The 25,121-nt window shown below is 47.0% G+C and overlaps 1 protein-coding gene across 1 annotated transcript in view; it reads right to left on the reverse strand.

Moving 5' to 3' along the window:
* MAPK4 (mitogen-activated protein kinase 4) overlaps positions 1-24,653 on the reverse strand; it is a 205,849-nt gene extending 181,196 nt beyond the window's left edge. The window contains exon 1 of the mRNA XM_077463005.1: positions 24,493-24,653. The gene's annotated coding sequence lies outside the window, so the exon portion shown is untranslated. The remainder of the gene's footprint in view (positions 1-24,492) is intronic.
* Between the last annotated feature and the right edge of the window lie 468 nt (positions 24,654-25,121).

Below are 25,121 nucleotides of genomic sequence, written 5' to 3' on the forward strand. Positions count from 1 at the left end.
GGTGCTATACAAGTACCTAAAATAAATAAAGTTGTGTGTACAGGTAATGGTTAAAAAAAAATGATGTGCACGCAACCTTTTAGTAGAGAAGTTAATTGAAGACTTTTATGCTGAGCAGAGTTTTGCGATAGCCAAAACCACGCCCAAGCCATGTTACTTTTTACTTTATACATTAATTGCTGAATTTAGTTTCCTGCCTGTGGTTTTTCATGTAGTACGCATTAAAGATTAAATACTGTACTGCTGATCTGAATAATGTATCTGATTCACCCATTATACTTCATCTAAAGAATTCCCGGCTTGGCTATACCAGGGAAATGTACACAGACTGACTCCCATGTCAGCTACAAGTGTTGGGAATGTTATTTTATAAGCAGAGACCAAAGAAAAAAGGCAGCGGACCCAGCCTGGAAGTTTATACAGCCGCTATGTGACCCACGTTTGTCTGCAGAAAAAAATTATTATATTAAAAGTTGAAAAAGTTATTGAAAGTTGGCAGGCTACAGTGTCTTGCAAAAGTATTCACCCCCCATTGGCATTTTTCATGTTTTGTTGCCTCACAATCTGGAATTAACATGGATTGTTTGAGGATTTGCATCATTTAATTTACAGAACACGCTGACAAATTTGCTTCACAATAAAAAAAATTTTTTTCAAACAACAAATAGGACAAAATAACTGAAAAAGTCAATGTGCATAACTATTCACCCCCGTAACGTCAATACTTTGTAGAGCCACCTTTTGCGGCTATCACAGCTCCAAGTCGCTTTGGATAAGTCTTTATGAGCTTGCTACATCTTACCACTGGGATTTTTGCCCATTCCTCCTTGCAAAACTGCTCCAGATCCTTCAAGTTGGATGGTTTGCGCTTGTGAACAGCAATCTTTAAGTCTGACCACAGATTTTCTATTGGATTGAGGTCTGGGCTTTGACTAGGCCATTCCAACACATTTACATGTTTCCCCTTAAATCACTCAAGTGTTGCTTTAGCAGTGTGTTTGGGGTCATTGTCCTGCTGGAAGGTGAACCTCCATCCTAGCCTCAAATCACACACAGAGTTGTACAGGTTTTGCTCAAGAATATCCCTGTATTTAGCAACCATCCATCTTTCCCTCAACTCCGACCAGTTTCCCAGTCCCGACTGCTGAAAAAACATCCCCACAGCATGATGCTGCCACCACCATGTTTCACTGTGGGGATGGTGATCTTTGGGTGATGTGATGTGTTGGGTTTGCGCCAGACATAGTGTTTTCTTTGATGGCCAAAAAGTTCAATTTTAGTCTCATCAGACCAGAGCACCTTCCTCCATACATTTTGGGAGTCTTCCACATGCCTTTTCGCAAACTCAAAACGTGCCATTTTGTTTTTTTCTGAAAGTAATGGCTTTCTTCTGGCCACTCTGCCATAAAGCCCAACTCTATGGAGCGTACAGCTTATTGTCGTCCTATGTACAGATACTCCAGTCTCTGCTGTGGAACTCCGCCAGGGTTACCTTAGGTCTCTGTGCTGCTTCTCTGATTAATGCCCTCCTTGCCGGTCCCTGACTTTTGGTATGCGTCTCAGGTTTACTGTTGTGCCATGTTCTTTCCAATTGGTTATGATAGATTTGATGGTGCTGCTAGAGATCATCATAGATTTGGATATTTTTTTTATAACCCAACCCTGACTTGTACTTCTCAACAACATTGTCCCTTACTTGTTTGGAGAGTTCCTTGGTCTTCATGGCAGTGTTTGGTTAGTGGTGCCTCTTTCTTAGGTGTTGCAGCCTCTGGGGCCTTTCAAAAAATTTTGTATATGTAATGACAGATCATGCGACACTTAGATTGCACACAGGTGGACAATATTTCACTAATTATGTGACTTCTGAAGGTAATTGGTGGCACTAGAGCTTTTTATGGGCTTCATAACAAAGGGGGTGAAAACATACGCACATGTCAATTATCAGTTTTTTATTTCTGAAAAATAGTTTTATGTATGTATTTTTCTAATTTTACGTCACCAACTTAGACTATTGTGTTCTGATCCATCACATATAATTAAGATTAAAAAAACATTGAACTAAAGGCTGTAATGTAACAAAATAGTTAAAAAACCAAGGGGGTGAATACTTTTGCAAGGCACTGTATGTATAGACCAACCCAGCAACTAGCTTTACCACAACATGCAACAAATATGGGTAAAGTCTATCCAGGGAATATCCACTTTCCTCTTGAGGGATCAGAAGGGACTTTTTCCCCTGCTGGAACAGATTGGATAATGACTTGCTGTTTTTTTTTTTTTTTGCCTTCTTCTGGATCAACTGTGTATACAGGATTGTATAGTTTTTTTTTCCCCCTTTTATTGATTGAACCAAATGGACTTGTATCTTTTTTTTTATTTTATTTACAACGTATGACAAATCCAAGTCGTCGTCCCCCATTATGAAATATTCTGTATATATTATACAGTAATTTTTTCAAGTCCTCAGATGAAGATCCAGTCGCCTTTTCACATGTTCAGATATTGTATCTCACGGTTGGCTCAGTTGAAGATTTCAATCAGACAAAGGGAGCTTCAAAACCAAGCTGCTCTACTACACTTTCCTAATATCCAAAAGATCTTTGGGGATCCTTTATCATGCAGTTTAAAAACCTATAAAAAAAAAAAACACACACACACACACACACACACACACCTATCTGATATAACAAATGCCTTTGAAGGTTTTCATTTATCCAGGTAATAGTATAACTACCGTATATACTCGAGTATAAGCCGAGATTTTCAGCCTCTTTTTTGAGGCTGAAAGTGCCCCCCTCGGCTTATACTCGAGTCATCGCTGTCTGCCCGCTCGATCAGCGTGTCGAGCAGACAGACAGCGGCCATTCTATGATTCAAAAGCCGCGCCTCCGGCTCCGCCTTCGCCTGTGATAGGCGGAACACTGAATTTCCCAGCAGCCTGTGTTCCGCCTATCACGGACGTCGTATCATCCTCGTACTACGGACGAGGATGATACGACGTCCGTGATAGGCGGAACACAGGCTGCTGGGAAATTCAGTGTTCCGCCTATCACAGGCGAAGGAGGAGGCGCGGCTTTTGAATTTTACAATGGCCGCCGACGAAGAGGGCACGGGACGGAGGCAAGGCAAGGCACGGCACGGGACGGGACGGGACGGGACGGGACGGGACGAAGGCAAGGCACGACACGGGACGGAGGCTCGGGACAAAGGCTCGGGACACAGGTAGGCTGGACACACACACACACACACACACACACACACACACACACACACACACACACACACGGATGGAGACACACACACACGGATGGATGGATGGATGGATGGAGACACACACACACACAGGGATGGATGGATACACACACACACAGGGATGGATGGATGGATGGAGACACACACACACAGGGATGGATGGATGGATGGATGGAGACACACACACACAGGGATGGATGGATGGATGGATGGAGACACACACACACAGGGATGGATGGATGGATGGACACACACACACACAGGGATGGATGGACGGACACACAGGGATGGACGGACACACAGGGATGGACGGACACACAGGGATGGACGGACACACACACAGGGATGGACAGGCATGTCTCACCCTCGGCTTATACACGAGTCAATAAGTTTGCCAGTTTTTTTGGGGGTAAATTGGGGGCCTCGGCTTATATTCGGGTCGGCCTATACTCGAGTATATACGGTACTTATAGTTAATTACATTCGACTGGGCTTGTTCTGTAACAAGAAAGATGCTTCATAGCTTGTCCAAGCCAAAGTGCATTGGGGGCCCTTCTCTGTTGGCAAGGGAAACATAACATTGTATTGTGGGGTAAGATTTGAGTGGAGCTCTGAGACAAAGCAAAGTAAAAAACATTTACAAAGTGTCCAAGTGGTTTGGATCACGAAACTATGAATAACTTGTTATATAGCTAAGATACTCACACCGATCGCGACATTGACATTGTGCTATTTCACTTGAAGTAACACAAATTCAAAGTAGTGCTACTTCAGGTGCTACTTGGAGAACATCTGTGCAACTTCATACACAGATGTCTATGCAAGTTGCACCCGAACTTGTAAAAAGTAGTGCAGGAACTACTTTCAAAATCCAATGCGGACAATAGGGTGCGACTTGTCATGCGATTTAAAACTGTCAAAGCATGACAAGTCGCAGCAGTGTGATGGGGAGCTTATATCAAGTAGAAGTTAGTCCCATTCAACTGGACTTATCCTGTAATGTTGAAGACTTTTATAGCTTCTCCAAGCCACTTCTTTGGTTCCGAAGAAGAAGAGTCTTGGAGAGACTACTTCATAGAGAAGCCACTTCTTATTCTTCAGAAACAAAGGGCTGACTTGGAGAAGCTACAAGACATTCAATGTTACAGAATAAGTCAAGTTGAATGTGACCAACTACTACTCAATATAAAGTATCTTAGCGAAATATTAATAATTTATTCATTGTTCCAGGACCCAAACCTCCTGGATACTTTGTAAAATGTTTAACTTTGCTCCAACTCACAGCTCTTCCCCAAACAGCGCCCCGAAATTAAACAGATTGCCTCAGCTGCCATTAGAGAGGGGTCCCACATTGCACTTAGGTATCCTGGGGAGAAAAAAAAAAGAATGTACAAAGTGTTCACAAGGTTTGGGTCCTGAAACAATGAATAAATTATTATCATATAGTTCAGATACTTTATATCAAGTAGTAGCTAGTCACATTCAACTGGACTTATCCTGTAATGTTGAAGACTTTCATAGCTTCTCCAAGGCACTTCTTTGGTTCTGAAGAACAATAAGAAGTGGCTTGGAGAAGCCACTTCTTGAAGAAGTCACTACTTGGAGAGATCACTTCTTGGATAAGCTTCTTTTTATATCTCAGAGCCAAAGAAGTAGCTTGGAGAAGCCCCTTCTTGGATATGCCCCTCCTTTTTTCAGAGCCAAATTGGCTTGGAGAAGCCGCTTCTTGGAGATGCCAAATTCTTATTCCTCAGAAACAAAGAACCGGCTTGGAGAAGCTTCAAAACACCTTCAGCATTACAGAACAAGTCAAGTTGAATGTGATCAACTGCTACTCGTTTTAAAATATCTTAGCTAGATGATAATAATTTATTCATAGTACTGGACCCAAACCTCCTGGACTCTTTGTAAAATGTTTAACTTTGCTCTGGCTCACAGCTCTCACCCAAACAACACCCCGAAATGCCATGGGCTTCCTCAGGTGCCAATAGAGATAAGCCCACATTGCACTTTGGGATCCCGGGGAGAAAAAAAAAGCTTTATCGTGTATCAGGTACTGGACTGCAACAGCAATTAATGTGCCTCTGATCTATAAACCCTGCTGATCCCCTGGTATGAAGGCATCTGTACATTGGCTGTATAGTGAGTGATCTTGGCCTTGTTCCAGCACAGCAAGCTATATTCATAAGTAATTTATCTGAGCGTAGCTCACGCCATAAAAATAGCATGTGCCTATTTTTAGCTATTCTCATGCTATTTATGTGCATTAATATCAACTCTTCAGACCAAAAGAATTGGCGTTTTCCACCTTAACACAAATGTAATCCAAGGATTATTACTACTACAATAGCAGTAGACTGGGAGATCATGGGAGATTCCCACAGTTCAGTTCCCACGCTCTGATTGGATCATTACTTCAATAGAGGGGCAATGGCCATTACCAGTATAACTTTTTTCTAGGTTTGGATAGAGAAGGGAAGAGTAAGAACCCATGTTGGGTTTGCTATTGTTTTTTGTGTCTCTGTGGGGGAGATTCACCCTCTTATGGTGACCACTGTCACTGAAAAATAGTGAAAATACTACATTTTGGAACAGGGATAAAGTGCAAATTTTCCATGTTCCAGTGACAAATAGCTAAATTTCTCTTACTTTGGAGACATTTTCTCTTTCTTACTGTTGTATCTATGGGCAGGAAGTAAAGGTACCCCTCCCATGGCCAGGGGGCAGTAAGACCAGGCAGTTGCGTCGTGGTTTTACCACCTGAATTAACGCTACCACGCAGCTGCTCATGGCTGTATACATGCCACGGCTGCTATGCTTTACGGTTGCTGAGAAGGCAAGGAAGCTTAAAGTGGAATTCCACCCATTTTATGCACTTTCTCTGAATGGTATCCCCTTATCTCATTCTTTTTCCAATGCAAATTCGATTTTTTTTTCTAAATGGAAATGTTTTTTTAATTTTTTTATTTATCCTGCACTTCCGGCAGTCCCAGCGTAGACGATTACGTCGCAAGGGTTCCTGGGATAGTGGCGTCATGTATCCCAGGAGTCCTTGCGAGTCACCCAATACCGAAATCTCACGCTATCTCCCATCAGGAAATGACACGAACGGAAGGAGTTTGGTGCCATTTTCAAGGAGAAACATCCACAGGTAAGAAGTGGAGCTGCTCAGTTCCAAATGACAGCTGTAATTTACAGCAAGAAGTGATATGGGCATTGAATAGGTGATGCAAATAGGTATTACTGTGCAGGTGCGAGATCGGGAGGTGCATGCTGGGTAGCCAGCTGCACCAATTCCAGGAAATATATACAGGAGGGCTTTAGATGCCCCCAGTGGAGATGGACCCTGCCAACTTCCGAGATCCAGGTAATTTTATTACATTTCAAATAAAAAGGACTACAGCCATAACACTATCTAATGCATGCATATTAAGAGGAGCACATTAAATTGTAGTTTAAAAAAAATAAAAAAATTAATTAGGGGACTGGAACTCCACTTTAAATATTGTTTTCTCAAGGAGTTTTATTTTGTGTGCATTGCCTGCAAGACCCATGCAGTGCAGTGTGCAATCTACATCTATTGTCAGCATCTGTAATGCCGCGTACACACCACCAGACTTTCCGGCAGAGAAGGTCCGATGGACTTTCGACGGACTTCCAAATGAACGGACTTTCCCCACACACGAACGGACTAAAGTCTATTTGTTTTGAACGTGATGACGTACAACGGGACTAGAAAAGGAAGCTCAATAGCCAGCAGCCAATAGCAGCACTTGCGTTATATTTGGTCCGTCGGACCAGCATACAGACGAGCAGTTTTCCCGATAGGAAATTAGTCCGTAGGACAGATTTGAAACATGTTCTCTTTCTAGGTCCGTCTGATTTTTATTTATTTTTTTAACAAAAACAATTGGACTATCCCACACATGATCGGACTATCCGACGGAATGATTCCGTTAGACCTAGTCTGCCGGAAAGTCCGGTCGTGTGTACGCGGCATTAGAAGCCAAGAATGGAGAGGGGTGTCAGGATGATGTAACTGGGAGAAGTGGTGGGCGAGGGGGGAAGCTGCCCTGGGCGCAATGGTTTACTGTAGAGATGGGGTGCCTTCTGTTACAAGGCTGACAGAAGTTGTGACAGTGGCAGTGATTTTGACAGGGGTAGCTTTCCTAAGCTTTCACATCATGAACAGAGGGGGCACAGTTTGGCATCTTTGCCCTGGGTGCTGGGTGACCTTGTCCTGGCACTGGATGTAACTCTTGTATGCAAGCAGAGGAGTTGCATCAAAGGCTGAACAGAAGGGATCCAGAAGATATGGCGGAGAAGGTGGCTCTTCGGTAGACAGAGCTGCAAAGGATAGCATGGGACTGCTCTAAACTTTCAGTGCTGGAGAAGGACAAAGAGAGAGGTGAGTCTGCCATAAAGTCTTTGTACGCTGGGCACACTGTGGAAAACAGCTTTGGAATTACAGTCCCTCTTTACAAGGAGAAACCCAGGATGCGAAAGTGAAACAACGCCCCGCCCACACCCTCATATATGACATGTATGCTCAGTGACAGATGTCAGACGCCAACTCTCCACCTTGTCCAATCAGAACTGCGTTTCCGATCGCCTAGGCCAGGCATGTCCAAAGTCCAGCCCACACACCAATTGAAGCCCACATTCTGGTTTAACGTGGCCCCCCTGGTAATTTAGATATATACTGTATTTATCAGTGCTGCCTCGGAGGGGACAGGACGAGCGCTGTCAGATTACATACAGGAGAATATCCCATTTACTCTGCGGAGTCTGTAATAGGAAGTCCAGTCTCCTGGGCTGCCATGGGATGACTGTCTCATAGGAGGCAAGACTTTATATTAAAGAGACCGCAGAGTAAACAGGAGATTCTCCTGTATGTAATCTGTTGGCGCTCATTCCACCTCCTCCCTGTCAACCCCCCCGAGGCTACAGATGGGAATCGATCAGGCTGCACTGATGGCAATGGTAAGGCTGCATTCATGACAATAGAAAGCCTGCATTCATTGCCACGAATGCAGCCTCACTATTGCCAACAAAAAAAGCAGAAAAGAGGGCGCCAGGGTCAGTGTGATAGTAAAAGCAAGTAACAATTTATTCAGATACATAGAAGTATCTTGCAAGCTGTACACAGGGCGGATGTAGATCACCAAGCAGCCGTCACAAGGGATGAGAAAATCACTCTGGGGATAAGCTCAGATCTGCCGTATGGAGTTTTGCCTGAAGAAGGAGGTAGCGCCTCGTAAACGCGTTGCAGCCCGCTCTGTCCTGATTTGGTCTCTTGCTAGCTCTGTGAGCGCAGGTGTGAGAGCTAGAGACACTACTGGTTATACACCTCCATATGGCAGGTCTGAGCTTATCCCCACAGTGGTCTTCTCATCCCTCATGACTGCTGGCTGTTTGATTGGTGATCCACATCCACCCTGTGTGCAGCTTGCAAGCTACTTTTATGTAAGTGTATCTGAATAATGTGTAACTTGCGTTTACTATCACACTGACCCAGGCGCCCTCTTTTCTGCTCTTTTGTTTGTCTGAGAGAACTCCCACTCCTGCCGGTGACTGTGTGTGCAATGCCCATCCATCTGTGGATCCATCCGACCTGTGAACTTCTCCTTGATATCCCTTAGTACTATTGACTGTATGGACCAATACTTATTAATTCTTTTTGGGTATATCATGTTGTCCCCCCCCCCCCCCCCGTTACTGATCCCTTAGGAACCACTGTATAGCTGCCAGTGATGACACACTACCTAACAGTTCCATGTGATAGATTGCCTGCATTCATGGAAATGGTGAGGTTGCATTCATGGAAATGGTGAGGTTGCATTCATGGCAATGGAGAGGCTGCATTCATGGCAATGGAGAGGCTGCATTCATGGCAATGGTGAGGCGGCATTCATGGCAATGGTGAGGCGGCATTCATGGCAATCGAGAGGCTGCATTCATGGCAATGGTGAGGCTGCATTCATGGCAATGGTGAGGCTGCATTCATGGCAATGGTGAGGCTGCATTCATGGCAATGGTGAGGCTGCATTCATGGCAATGGAGAGGCTGCATTCATGGCAATGGAGAGGCTACATTCATGGCAATGGAGAGGCTGCATTCATGGCAATGGAGAGGCTGCATTCATGGCAATGGAGAGGCTGCATTCATGGCAATGGAGAGGCTGCATTCATGGCAATGGAGAGGCTGCATTCATGGCAATGGAGAGGCTGCATTCATGGCAATGGTGAGGCTGCATTCATGGCAATGGTGAGGCTGCATTCATGGCAATGGTGAGGCTGCATTCATGGCAATGGTGAGGCTGCATTCATGGCAATGGTGAGGCTGCATTCAGGCAATGGTGAGGCTACATTCATGGCAATAGTGAGGCTGAATTCGGGCACTGACCCTTATTTTGCTTCACAGTTCTTTCTTTAAAACTTAAGCTTTTTCCTGAAACTTCCCTCTTAAAGTGAAGATGCGTATTATACAACGATAAATACGGTATATTCAAATAACACGCCCAAGCTCAACCTTAGTCCTGAGCGGTGCTCGGGAATTCGTTGGGGCCACAAAAGATATATATCCAAATAACACGTCCGAGCTCATCTCTTCACCCCACACAGCCACAAAGGTAAGAGAATTCTTGTTGGGCCGTGTATTAGTCCTTGGACCAACACACTAAAGCCTCTTACACACGATCAGATTTTCCAACGGGAATTGTGTGATGACAGGCTGTTGGCAGAAAATCCGACCGTTTGTACGCTCCATCAGACAATTGTTGGCCAACTTTTAGTGGACAAAGGTTGGATGGCAGGTTTATAAATTTTGTCGGATTTTCTGAGCGTGTGTACACAAGTCCGTCGGACAAAAGTCCTAAGTACAATCACGCATGCTCGGAAGCAAGGACGAGCCAGAAGCGGTCGGTCTTGTAAACTTGCGATCGTAATGGAGAATTAACATTCGTGACGCGGAAAATTATGAAGTCTCGAAATGCAGCGCACAATTCTCTTCTTCTTTAATGGGATAATAATGAAGCTGCTTTGCTGGTGATACTGATGGAGTTCTGCCAAACGTATTTTAAAAGGCTTTTATTTTCTAGTGATATCAAGAATAATATTATTATGATTGTTTTTTTTGCTTTTTTTGGGCAAGTTACCACAACACCATTATCCTGTAGTTTTTAAGATCAAAGATACAACTATGTTGGTGTCCCTTGTTAATTTTACATTGTATTTTTTTTTTATGTAACTGCCTACTCCCAAACTGTCATTTGAAGTAAAACACATAGCCAATTATTATTCTCCACAATTTTTTATTGTGCATTAACAAATAAAATTAGACATGCTATCTGCCAACAGAACTTAACCAAAAAGTGCATTCTATGCATCCAAAAATATACCAAATCAAATCATTATTCAACCAAAAAATAAAAGCATCATGCATGTGTCCTGCTTTTAAAATAGGGGTAAACAATGCCAAGAGTTGGTGAAAGCAGGGGTCCATCACTCGGAGATAATTCTGAAAATCATCCGAATTATTCTCCTGGAGCTTCCGCAGCAAAGGCTTATGACATAATTGGTCATGATTAATAAAGCAACCAATTTTTGGTCCAAGAAATCCTCTTCCTCCTGTTCCTGGACTGGACTTGGGTCAAAGCAATAACTCCAAGGCCAATAATAAATAACACGTTATCTCCTCCAATTCCGCAACATGTCTGGTCGACGAACGGCCATTTAGAAACAAACTGAAAAGCACGAAATGAAAAGTGCAAATCAACACTCACCAAACTTCTACTAACACGAAATTAGACGAAGGAGCCCAAAGGGTGGCATCTGACAATTGAACGTCCTCTTTATCGGCTCGTAGTATTATTATTATTATTCAGGATTTATATAGCGCCAGGAATTTACGCAGCGCTTTACAATATAAAAAGGAGACAATACAGCTACAATACAATAAAATACAAGAGGATTAAGAGGGCCCTGATCAGAAGACCTTACAATCTAATAGGGTGGGGCAGGTGGTACAAAAAGTTATAACTTCCGGGAATGAGCTGATGGAAGTGGTAGGAGATTAGTTGGAGATGTGATAGGCTTCCCTGAATAGATGCGTTTTCAGGGATCGCCTGAAGGTAGCAAGAGTAGTGGATAGCCGGACCAGTGGAGGTAGCGAGTTCCAGAGGATGGGAGAGGCTCTGGAGAAATCCTGGAGATGAGCATGGGAGGAGGAGACGAGAGAGCTTCAGAGTAGGAGGTCTTGAGAAGAACATGGGGGACGATGTGGGTGATATTTGGAGACAAGATTGGTGATGTAGCTCGGGGCAGAGTTGTGAATGGCTTTGTATGTCTAGTATGTCACTACATTCGTTTTTGTTGGCCGATAATTGTGTGCCATTTGTATGCAAGACAAGTTTTTGGCCAACGCCCTTCGGACAAAAGTCCGAGGCTTTGTCTGTGGGAAATCAGATCGTGTGTACGAGGCTTTAGACCGAAGTTTAATGGTTTAAAGAATGTCAGGCAAAATGGTCGGCTTAAATCACCATTAATCTCAGCTCCAATCTAAAAGCAAATAGTCATTGTTTACCAGCATTTCACATTCTTGAGCAGGAGAGTTCTGTACCTTTGTGATCGGAGCGACTACAATTCGAATCTTTGAACAGATTTATTTTTAATTTTTTTTTTTATCGCCCATTGAACATTGTACAGTGTGCATCCATGGCCATACTACGTGCCGCTTTGTGTGGCTTTTAAGGAGGAGAACATCCTTGTCGCCGCATTTATGAATGAAGTACAGACTGTCTCATTCTCACTTCACAAGTTTCCAGTCCTTGTATAATAATAAAAAAAAGAAAAAACGCACACGCAAATCCGTAGGCTAAGATGGTGAATCAACCTGACGACAGATCTAATTAGAAGTGTGATTAACAAACAGATAACTCAGAGACTAGAAATAGAGACATCACTGGCGAAGATCTCTGAATGAAAAAACCCTTGGCAGACTGACATCCTACACAGCGAGATACGAGCTCGAGATAACACATCAGTCAGGTAATTATGTTGTAGCGACGAGGAAGCGGAAACTCAATGGCTACAGCGGAATTGTCAATACAAATACATCCTATGGCAAAACGGGTTGTGGACACCTGACCATCACCTCCACTACATGGCCAAGAGTACATGGACCTCCCCTCCAAATGATTGAGTTCAGAGGTATCCAATGAAGGGTCCTCCTAATGCTGCAGCATACAAAGACATTTTAGATTCCTGGTGGCCAACGTGTGGCCTGCAGCTCTTTGGCTTTTATTGTTTGGCCCTCAGGGCCCCTGTGGACAGTTGTCCAAGGTCGGTAAGCTCAATGTACATAGTTACATAGTTAGTAAGGTTGAATAAAGACACCAGTCCATCCAGTTCAACCTGAGTGAGTGTCTACAATTGTCCCTATCCCTGTACATTGCACACTCACATCGGTCCCTACCCTCAAGAAGCCCACAATTCAAGGTCCCCATACATATTCTAGGGCCAATTTTGGACAGAAGCCAATTAACCTACCTGCATGTCTTTGGAGGGTGGGAGGAAACCACCAGAGTACCCGGGGGAAACCCACACAGGCACAGGGAGAACATGCAAATTCCAGGCGGGTAGTGTTGTGGTTTCGAACCAGTGACCCTTTTTACTGCTAGGTGAGAGTGCTAGGGGAGAGAGAGAGGGGGAGAGAGAGAGGGGGAGACAGAGGGGGAGTGAGACAGAGAGAGGGGGAGAGAGAGAGACACAGAGAGAGGGGGGAGAGAGAGAGACACAGAGAGAGGGGGGAGAGAGAGACACACAGAGAGAGGGGGGAGAGAGAGAGAGACACAGAGAGAGGGGGGAGAGAGACACAGAGAGAGGGGGGAGAGAGAGAGACACAGAGAGAGGGGGGAGAGAGAGAGACACAGAGAGAGGGGGGAGAGAGAGACACACAGAGAGAGGGGGGAGAGAGAGAGAGACACAGAGAGAGGGGGGAGAGAGACACAGAGAGAGGGGGGAGAGAGAGAGACACAGAGAGAGGGGGGAGAGAGAGAGACACAGAGAGAGAGACACAGAGAGAGGGGGGAGAGAGAGAGAGACACAGAGAGAGGGGGGAGAGAGAGAGACACAGAGAGAGGGGGGAGAGAGAGAGAGAGACACAGAGAGAGGGGGGAGAGAGAGAGACATAGAGAGAGGGGGGAGAGAGAGAGACATAGAGAGAGGGGGGAGAGAGAGAGACATAGAGAGAGGGGGGAGAGAGAGAGACATAGAGAGAGGGGGGAGAGAGAGAGAGACACAGAGAGAGGGGGGAGAGAGAGAGAGACACAGAGAGAGGGGGGAGAGAGAGAGAGAGACACAGAGAGAGGGGGGAGAGAGAGAGAGAGACACAGAGAGAGGGGGGAGAGAGAGAGACACACAGAGAGAGGGGGGAGAGAGAGAGACACAGAGAGAGGGGGGAGAGAGAGAGAGAGAGAGAGAGACACAGAGAGAGGGGGGAGAGAGAGAGAGAGAGAGAGAGAGAGACACAGAGAGAGGGGGGAGAGAGAGAGAGACACAGAGAGAGGGGGGAGAGAGAGAGAGAGACACAGAGAGAGGGGGGAGAGAGAGAGAGACACAGAGAGAGGGGGGAGAGAGAGAGAGACACAGAGAGAGGGGGGAGAGAGAGAGAGACACAGAGAGAGGGGGGAGAGAGAGAGAGACACAGAGAGAGGGGGGAGAGAGAGAGAGACACAGAGAGAGGGGGGAGAGAGAGAGAGAGAGAGACACGGAGAGAGGGGGAGAGAGAGAGAGAGAGAGAGAGAGAGACACGGAGAGAGGGGGGAGAGAGAGAGAGAGAGAGAGACACAGAGAGAGGGGGGAGAGAGAGAGAGAGAGAGAGAGAGAGACACAGAGAGAGGGGGGAGAGAGAGAGAGAGAGAGAGACACAGAGAGAGGGGGGAGAGAGAGAGAGACACAGAGAGAGGGGGGAGAGAGAGAGAGACACAGAGAGAGGGGGGAGAGAGAGAGAGACACAGAGAGAGGGGGGAGAGAGAGAGAGACACAGAGAGAGGGGGGAGAGAGAGAGAGACACAGAGAGAGGGGGGAGAGAGAGAGACATAGAGAGAGGGGGAAGAGAGAGAGACATAGAGAGAGGGGGAGAGAGAGAGAGAGAGAGACACGGAGAGAGGGGGAGAGAGAGAGAGAGAGAGAGAGAGACACGGAGAGAGGGGGGAGAGAGAGAGAGAGAGAGAGACACAGAGAGAGGGGGGAGAGAGAGAGAGAGAGAGAGAGAGAGACACAGAGAGAGGGGGGAGAGAGAGAGAGAGAGAGAGACACAGAGAGAGGGGGGAGAGAGAGAGAGACACAGAGAGAGGGGGGAGAGAGAGAGAGACACAGAGAGAGGGGGGAGAGAGAGAGAGACACAGAGAGAGGGGGGAGAGAGAGAGAGACACAGAGAGAGGGGGGAGAGAGAGAGAGACACAGAGAGAGGGGGGAGAGAGAGAGAGACACAGAGAGAGGGGGGAGAGAGAGAGAGACACAGAGAGAGGGGGGAGAGAGAGAGAGACACAGAGAGAGGGGGGAGAGAGAGAGAGACACAGAGAGAGGGGGGAGAGAGAGAGAGACACAGAGAGAGGGGGGAGAGAGAGACACAGAGAGAGGGGGGAGAGAGAGAGAGACACAGAGAGAGGGGGGAGAGAGAGAGAGACACAGAGAGAGGGGGGAGAGAGAGAGAGACACAGAGAGAGGGGGGAGAGAGAGAGAGACACAGAGAGAGGGGGGAGAGAGAGAGAGAGAGAGACACGGAGATAGGGGGAGAGAGAGAGAGAGAGACACGGAGATAGGGGGAGAGAGAGAGAGAGAGAGAGAGACACGGAGATAGGGGGAGAGAGAGAGAGAGAGAGACACGGAGAGAGGGGGAGAGAGAGACACGGAGAGAGGGGGGAGAGAGAGAGAGAGAGACACGGAGATAGGGGGAGAGAGAGAGAGAGAGAGACACGGAGATAGGGGGAGAGAGAGAGAGAGAGAGAGAGACACGGAGATAGGGGGAGAGAGAGAGAGAGAGAGAGAGAGAGAGAGAGAGAGACACGGAGAGAGGGGGAGAGAGAGACACGGAGGGAGGGGGAGAGAGAGACACGGAGGGAGGGGGAGAGAGAGACACGGAGGGAGGGGGAGAGAGAGACACGGAGGGAGGGGGAGAGAGAGACACGGAGAGAGGGGGAGAGAGACACGGAGAGAGGGGGGAGAGAGAGAGAGACACGGAGAGAGGAGGGAGAGAGAGAGAGACACGGAGAGAGGAGGGAGAGAGAGAGAGACACGGAGAGAGGGGGGAGAGAGAGAGAGAGACACAGAGAGAGGGGGGAGAGAGAGAGAGAGAGACACAGAGAGAGGGGGGAGAGAGAGAGAGAGAGAAATGGAGAGAGGGGGGAGAGAGAGAGAGAGAGAAATGGAGAGAGGGGGGAGAGAGAGAGAGAGAGAAATGGAGAGAGGGGGGAGAGAGAGAGACACGGAGAGAGGGGGGAGAGAGAGAGACACGGAGAGAGGGGGAGAGAGAGAGACACGGAGAGAGGGGGAGAGAGAGAGACACGGAGAGAGGGGGAGAGAGAGAGACACGGAGAGAGGGGGAGAGAGAGAGACACGGAGAGAGGGGGAGAGAGAGAGACACGGAGAGAGGGGGGAGAAAGACACGGAGAGAGGGGGGAGAGAGAGACACGGAGAGAAAGAGACATGGTTGAGTGAGTTTGGGGTGGTGGAACTTGACTGGCCTGCACAGAGTCCTGACCTCATCCTGATAGAACACCTTTAGGATAAAATAGAGCGGAGACTGCGAGCCAGGCCTTCTCGTCAGTGTCTGACCTCACAAATGCTCTTCTGGAAGAATGATCAAACATTCCCATAGACACACTTCTAAACCTTGTGGACAGCCTTCCCAGAAGAGTTGAAGCTGCAAAGGGTGGGCCAACTTAATGTGCGTGTAAAGGCAGGTGTCCAAATACTTTTGGTAATATAGTGTTATAGTGTATGTGTGTATGGACACATAGGATAACATGAAGAGGCTTTTAGAGGTAGGAAAAAAAAAAAACACACACCAGACGCCTCAAACAGCAATATTAAAAACGTCCAGTGTGCATGAGGCCTTAAAGCGGGAGTCCACCGGGACTCCGCGTTTTTTTTTTTTTTTTTTTAAAAGCCAGCAGCTACAAATACTGCAGCTGCTGACTTTTAAATAGTGACACTTACCTGTCCAGCGCGCCCGCGATGTCGGCACCCGAAGCCGATCGCTCGCTCGGCTGCCGGGTCCCGCCGCCATCTTGGGTATGGGAATCAGGAAATGGAGCCTTTCGGCTTCATTTCCCGGTTCCCTACTGCGCATGCGCGAGCCGCGCGGCGCAATCCGGACGGTCCCCGCTGCCTCTGGGAGCTGTGTGTTTCCCAGCAGGCAGCGGGGCACTTGCTGAAGGGGGCGGGCGCTTGCGGAACGGGGCGTAACGTACGCCCCGTTCCGCAGAGAGCTAGCCCGGAAGTGGGTGCAGTTACCTGGATTATCCAGGTAACTGCACCCCCCTCCCCCCTGAAAGGTGCCGATTGTGGCGCCGGAGGGGGGGGGGGGATTCCGATGAGCGGAGGTCCATTTTAGGGTGGACCTCCGCTTTAATCTTTGCTCATGTTCCAGTATAAGTTTGTGCCATGACCGTTGCCCCAGGTTTCCTGTTTCAGGGTGGCTCCTTTCTCTTGCAGCAACCTTACATGCAGGAACTAGAGTTGTGTCTCTACACTGTGCATCAATAGAAGCACACAGCCCCTCTAGCCTAGGATGGCAAGGCGCTCCCCTGCTCCTCCCTCCTCCAAGCTAAACAGACTGACTCCAGACTGCACTGTCCACTGTTAACTCTTTCTTGTGAAGACCAGAAGTGTTGGGAAAAGAAATTTTAACAAATATGAGGGGTCTTCAAAAAGTTTCTGTACTTTTATTCACCTCTTTTTATTAAGAAAAAGTGCAGAAACTTTTTGAAGACCCCTTGTAGTTTACTGGGGAATGAAGAGTGCATTGTACTCAATGTTTTAAAATGCTGAGGGTTTTACTCATTTCAATTAGTACCAAAGCAAAGGAAAGGATGGGGGGGGGGGGGTTTAATTTAAAGCATCTACAGCATTAATGTAAAAGACACACTACTACATTAAATACCCCTCAACACTTACCCCCCCCACCCCCAACACTTACCTACTGTTCTCAGTCACCACTGCCAGGACCTCCACAAACCGTGCTGTTCCCTCAAATTCCCAGGTTGTAGTGGGGAGGCGATGGTAGGGGTGCCATAGGCTCCTGCAACTTTCTGGGTGAAGGGAACATGGTGCGGCTTGCCAGATGCTGTGTGCTTAAGTCAGGAGCGCGCATGCACATGCGCATGCGCAGGGGTTTCCTTAGTAGCTGGCTAGCTAAAGGAGACACCTGCAAACTGGAGAGGCACGAACAGTAGTTTGGGGATGTGTCCGACCAGAAAAAGAGGTTCTCCCATAAAGCAAAGAAGACTATGCATTTTTTTTTTGTAATTCTTAAAGTGTAACTTTTGTTGAGAAAAAAAAAAACATTCCCCTCTGGGTGATTTATGTACATTACAAGGATTTAACAAACTTTGTTGCAGATTCCTACCTTTTGTTATTCTGAAGAATTCAGTGTGTTTGCCTGTGTCCACGTGCGTAGTGAAACTTATGGGAGTGGCTGCATAATTATCAACCAGCTGCTGCACCTGTAGGGCCCTAATGAGGAAAGTTGCAGGGTCAGCATCCCTTTGGTTGTTCTTTTCTTATTGGAAGTATCTCAATAAAAATTACATTTTTGCTGCAGGGGATGCTGGAAATCTGACTTGTAGCTTAGTGCAGAATTCTGGGAAAAATTGGTGAGCCAATCACACAAGCCGGAAATTAGGTTTCTGAGAGTGATCGGTATACATTCTGTGTACAGAAAGCCTCCAGGTAGCCATATTGCATTTTACAGAAAATTACAGCGGCTGCAGATTAAGGAAAGGTAATATATGATAACATTCAATTACAATATGACTTTTTTTCCCCCCACAAAAGTGGAGTTACCCTTTAAATCCCATGCCTTTTGTAGATATATATATAAATTATAATAAAGAAAAATGTAAAAAAAATTATAATATATATATATATATATATATATATATATATACACTGAAGGTCAGTTTTAAAGTGTAAGGCCGCGTACACACGGGCGGACTGTTCGCCCAACCTTGTCCGCTGAACAGTGTTTGGGCGGACAGTCCGCTCGTGTGTGGGCTTTCAGCGGACAGTTTCAGCGGACAGTTGGACGGACAAAGTCTTTCGGAAATTCCGAAAAACTGTCCGCTGAAACTGTGTTTGAGCGAACAGTCCGCCCGTGTGTGGGCTTGTCCGCTGTACTTTCGAAATGAGCGGACTGTTCCCGCTCGGAAAGCCCGCCCATTTCGAGCGCGTGTACAGGTAGGCGGGGCCCGCGAAGGAGACGTCGCGGGCTCCGCCGCCTGGAATGGGCTTAAAGGGGAACCCCAACGCCGGAAAAAATCGGCGTGGGGGTTCCCCCCAAGTCCACACCAGACCCTTGTCCGAGCACGCTACCCGGCCGGCCAGGAAAGGGGGGCGAGCGAGCGCGCCCCCCCTCCTGAGCCGTACCAGGCCGCGTGCCCTCAACATGGGGGGTGCCTTGGGGAAGGGGGGGCCGCGCGGCCCCCCCACCCCAAAGCACCTTGTCCCCATGTTGATGAGGACAAGGGCCTCTTCCCGACAACCCTGGCCGTTGGTTGTCGGGGTCTGCGGGCGGGGGGCTTATCGGAATCCGGGAGCCCCCTTTAAGAAGGGGGCCCCCGGATACCGGCCCCCCACCCTATGTGAATGAGTATGGGGTACAATGTACCCCTACCCATTCACCTGTGAAATAAAGTAAATAAAAACACAACACAGGGGAAAAAAATATTTTATTGCACAGCCGGGGGTCTTCCGTCTTCGGGGGTCTTCTCGCCGGACTCCTCCGCTATGTGTGTGTAGCTCTTTTGCCAGCGGAGGAGTCCGGCTTTCTTCCTCCCCGCCGCCGGCCTCTTCTCCCGACTTCGGGGGTCTTGTCCCCCTCTTCGGTTCTTCTGCCGGGCCACCGCGCCTGGTCCGGTGGCCCGGTCTTCTGTCGCCGTCTTCCGTTCTTCGGTCGCCGCCTTCGGTTCTTCTGCCGGGCCACCGCGCCTTCTTGTAGCTCTTTTACAGGCGGTGGCCCGGTCTTCTGTCGCCGCTGTCGCCGCTGGTGGCCCGGTCTTCCGTTCGTGTTCTTCTTCTTGTTCTTCTCCAGGAGATGTTGACACGTCGCTCCCTCCGGCCGGAATGCCAGAGCCGCCCTGCGCTGTCACTTTTATAGTGACAATGGGGCGGTGTCACATGGTATATGTCACATGGGTTGGTCACATGGTGACCCCGCCCCCTTACGATGTCATAGTCCCCATGTGACATCAACCCATGTGACCAACCCATGTGACATATACCATGTGACACCGCCCCATTGTCACTATAAAAGTGACAGCGCAGGGCGGCTCTGGCATTCCGGCCGGAGGGAGCGACGTGTCAACATCTCCTGGAGAAGAACAAGAAGAAGAACACGAACGGAAGACCGGGCCACCAGCGGCGACAGCGGCGACAGAAGACCGGGCCACCGCCTGTAAAAGAGCTACAAGAAGGCGCGGTGGCCCGGCAGAAGAACCGAAGGCGGCGACCGAAGAACGGAAGACGGCGACAGAAGACCGGGCCACCGGACCAGGCGCGGTGGCCCGGCAGAAGAACCGAAGAGGGGGACAAGACCCCCGAAGTCGGGAGAAGAGGCCGGCGGCGGGGAGGAAGAAAGCCGGACTCCTCCGCTGGCAAAAGAGCTACACACACATAGCGGAGGAGTCCGGCGAGAAGACCCCCGAAGACGGAAGACCCCCGGCTGTGCAATAAAATATTTTTTTCCCCTGTGTTGTGTTTTTATTTACTTTATTTCACAGGTGAATGGGTAGGGGTACATTGTACCCCATACTCATTCACATAGGGTGGGGGGCCGGTATCCGGGGGCCCCCTTCTTAAAGGGGGCTCCCGGATTCCGATAAGCCCTCCGCCCGCAGACCCCGACAACCAACGGCCAGGGTTGTCGGGAAGAGGCCCTTGTCCTCATCAACATGGGGACAAGGTGCTTTGGGGTGGGGGGGCCGCGCGGCCCCCCCTTCCCCAAGGCACCCCCCATGTTGAGGGCACGCGGCCTGGTACGGCTCAGGAGGGGGGGCGCGCTCGCTCGCCCCCCTTTCCTGGCCGGCCGGGTAGCGTGTTCGGACAAGGGTCTGGTGTGGACTTGGGGGGAACCCCCACGCCGATTTTTTTCGGCGTTGGGGTTCCCCTTTAAGCCCATTTAAGGCGGCGGAGCCCGCGACGTCTCCCTCGCGGGCCCCGCCTACCTGTACACGCACTCGAAATGGGCGGACTTGTCTCCGCCTTACGTGGGCGAGTCCGTTCATTTCAAAAGTTGAGCGAACTGTTTGCCCAACCTTGTTCGTCAAACAGTCCGCTCGTGTGTGGGCAAGTCCGCTCATGCTAATTTTGAGCGGACTGTTTGCCCAAACTGTTTGACGAACAAGGTTGGGCAAACAGTCCGCGCGTGTGTACGCGGCCTAACTAAAAAGCAAAAAAAAAAAATCTATATAACATATTGCAGCACACCAGTGAACCCTTTACTAGGGTGACAACATCCTGTACTGCATCTGTGGAGGAGCAGTGTTGCCACCCAATAAAGGAAGTTTGGTAAAGTGTTATTTTTTTATATACACACATACCTTTATATATATATATATATATACACCTTATATAATATTACATACTAAAATATATATATATATATATATATATATATATATATATATATATATATATACACATTTTTATATTATATAAGGTATATGTATAATATATATAGTATTTTATATAAGTTTTTTATATATACATACACACACACACACCTTATATAATATAATATATATTATACATATATCTTATATAAAATATTACATAATAAAAATATATTTTATATATATATATATATATATATATATATATATATATATATATATATATATATATATATATATATATATATATATATATATATATATATATATATATATATTTTTTTTTTTTTTTTTTTTATTATGTTATACTGTATATAAGGTATATGTATAATTTGCCAAACTTCCTTTACTAGGGTGGCAACACTGCTCCTCCACAGATGCAGTACAGGATGTTGTCACCCTAGTAAAGGGTTCACTGGTGTGCTGCAATATGTTATATAGATTTTTTTATTTTTATTATTATTATTCCTTTTTAGTTACACTTTAAGGCTGGATTCACACCTATGCATTTTTAGTGCTTTTTGCATTTTGCAGATTTGCACTACAGAACGTGTTCCATTGGACACTATGGTAATTGGACTGTAGTGCAAATCTGCAAAAATGCAAAAAGCACTAAAAATGCACAGGTGTGAATCCAGCCTAAGGCCCCGTTCACACCTATGCGAATTAGATGCGGCTATCCAGTATATGACCCTGGCATACTGATCTTCCTGCCGGCACAATAATAATGTGATAATGCTCATGCACATGGGGTGATTAGGGTGTGCCCAGGCACATCCGACACACCCTGTGTGCATGCCTATGGGTGTTACCCAGGGCGGTCTGGATTCAAATACAGCCTGCCTAGGCAACTGCCACTGCTCCAGACTAACATCTTCCAATCAAAGAGTTTTCTATATTTTGCATTCCTTTCCTATCAAGATCCAGCCTCTATTTCCATCAGTACTAAGGGCTCTTGAGAGGAGTAGCGAGGCAGGGGGCTGTGAGGTTTTCTGGAAGCCGTGTACAGCCCTCTGCAAGCCCCTCTCATCAGCCATGATCTGTGGGCTGTGCATAGAGAAGCACAGGGAGCTAGTGATGACGTCACTGGGACTTAAATAAGGAATATAATGAAAAAGGGAAGGTATCATTTAAGCATTTTATTGGCACATTAATGAGGGTGTTAGGACCCCGTCCACCAGCCATGATCTGCGAGCATTGCATAGAGAAGCACACAGACCCAGTGATGTTATTGGGTCTTAGATAATTCAAGTCATGAAAATGGAAAAGTTTTCTTTAAAGATGTCACTAGCATGTTGATGAGGCAATGCTGCCATATAGCTGTCTGCTCTACCAGGACCTGTCCTTGTTTATGTCCTCGTTCTTCACTCATCCATCTAATTAATATTCATTAGATTGTAGCCTTCCTTTCATTTATAAAAAGATCATTCAGAATGACATACTGATGAGTTCCAAAAACAGAGATCAGCCTGAAAGCGTCCTTGGAAATAAATCCTCAGATGTCACCAACCAATTCAGGGTCCATCTATAGACACATCTCAATGTCTATTTCATTGTAATATTGTATACAAATGTGTGAGATCCAGAAATGTAACAAACCTGAAGAAGGGATCTGATGAAGGCACCCTGAAATCTTGCATTATATTCATTAATATAGGGGAGCACCTCACCTCCGATACAGGGGGGATCACCTCAATCTCTGATATAGGGGGACCACCTCACCTCCAATATAGAGGACCACCTCACCTCCGATATAGGAGGATCACCACACCTCTGATATAGAGGACCACCTCACCTCTGATATGGGGGAATCACTTCAATCTCTGATAAGGAGGACCACCTCACCTGTGATATGGGGGATCACCTCAATCTCCAATATAGAGGACCACCTCAATCTCTGATATAGAGGACCACCTCAATCTCCGATATGGAGGACCAACTCAATCTCCGATACAGAGGACCTACTCAATCTCCAATATAGAGGACCACCTCAATCTCCGATATAGAGGACCACCTCAATCTCCGATATGGAGGACCAACTCAATCTCCGATACAGAGGACCTACTCAATCTCCAATATAGAGGACCACCTCACCTCTGATATGGGGGAATCACTTCAATCTCTGATATAGAGGACCACCTCACCTGTGATATGGGGGATCACCTCAATCTCTGATCTAGAGGACCACCTCACCTCTGATCTAGAGGACCTCCTCAATCTCTGATATAGAGGACCACCTCAATCTCTGATATAGAGGACCACCTCAATCTCTGATATAGAGGACCACCTCAATCTCCGATATGGAGGACCACCTCAATCTCCGATATGGAGGACCACCTCAATCTCCGATATGGAGGACCACCTCACCTCTGATCTAGAGGACCTCCTCAATCTCTGATATAGAGGACCACCTCAATCTCTGATATAGAGGACCACCTCAATCTCCGATATGGAGGACCACCTCAATCTCCGATATGGAGGACCACCTCACCTCTGATATGGGGGGATCACCTCAATCTCCAATAAAGAGAACCGTCTCAATCTCTGATCTAGAGGACCACATCAATCTCTGATATAGTGGACCACCTCAATCTCCGATATAAAGGACCACCTCAATCTCCGATATAAAGGACCACCTCAATCTCCGATATAAAGGACCACCTCACCTCCGATATAGAGGACTACCTCACCTCCGATATAGAGGACTACCTCACCTCCAGTATAGGGGATCACTCCATCTCTAATATAGGGGATCACCTGACCTCCAATATAGGGGATGACTCCATCTCCATTATAGGGGGATCAATCCATCTCCAATATTTGGGGATCACGCCATCTCCATTATAGGGGATCACCTCACCTCCAATATAGGGGGATCACTCCATCGCCATTATAGGGGATCATTCCATCTCCAATATAGAGGGATCACCCCACCTCCAATATAGGGGTCACTCCAACTTCAATATAGGGGGATCACTCCACCTCCAATATAGGGGGATCACTCCATCGCCATTATAGGGGGGGGGGATCACCTCACCTCCAATATAAGGGATCACCTAATTCATAAACTAGGTGCAAAGAGCGACAGCCGGGGCAAAGTGCAAGAAGCCATTACCGTCCAATCAGAAATCATCCTCTAACTGCCCTGCAGGCAAAAGCTGGTTGCCATGGGTTGTTGCACTTTGCAGATGACGGCTCGGTGACATGAAGCTTTGCACAGAACACAAGCAGGATTAGCCCAGAGCTGATGCTGCAGCTGATCCCATTGTGCAGCACATAAAGAAGGTGTATCAGCCGGATAATTGTGCTGCAGGGGCTGAAGAGCATCCTGAACAGGCAGCACTTACCATGATGGTGACAGTGGCAATCCCAGATCCAAGCTCCAGCTACCCCTTCCTCCTCATCCATGCTTTGTTCTTCAGGCTGCCTGTCTCTGCTGCTCACTGCATCCTCCCCAGCAGTCCTCCTGTGTCTGTGATCAGCCCATTCTCTCCCAGGTCACACACTGGAGTCAGCCTTTCTGCCTCTGCCTTCCCAGGGAACTCCTCTCAGGACACGCCCACCGCCTGACATCACAGCCAGCTGTCAATCACTGCTGGAGCACAGCTGCCACATCCAGCCAGCACCTGGCCAGGCAATCATAGGGCACTCATACCTCTGATAGAGGATGGGATGGGTCCAATGTTAGAAACTCAGCATACAACTGGTACTATCACCACAAGCAGGAATGATTAATCACCAGTGAACAAAATAAAAAAATGAATGTCTTCAATAAATTATATATATATATATATATATATATATATATATATATATATATATATATATAAATATAAATAAATATATATATATATATATATATATATATATATATATATATATATATATATAATTGTAATAATAGTTATGCATGCAGCAATTAGACCTCAGTAGCTGGAAGTCATAACAGCCAGTCACCAGTCTGTTGTCTCAATAG

Source organism: Lithobates pipiens, unplaced genomic scaffold (assembly GCF_037356315.1).
Source record: "Lithobates pipiens isolate NorthernLeopardFrog02 unplaced genomic scaffold, aLitPip1_a1.2 Scaffold_3, whole genome shotgun sequence".
NCBI classification, from domain to species: domain Eukaryota; kingdom Metazoa; phylum Chordata; class Amphibia; order Anura; family Ranidae; genus Lithobates; species Lithobates pipiens.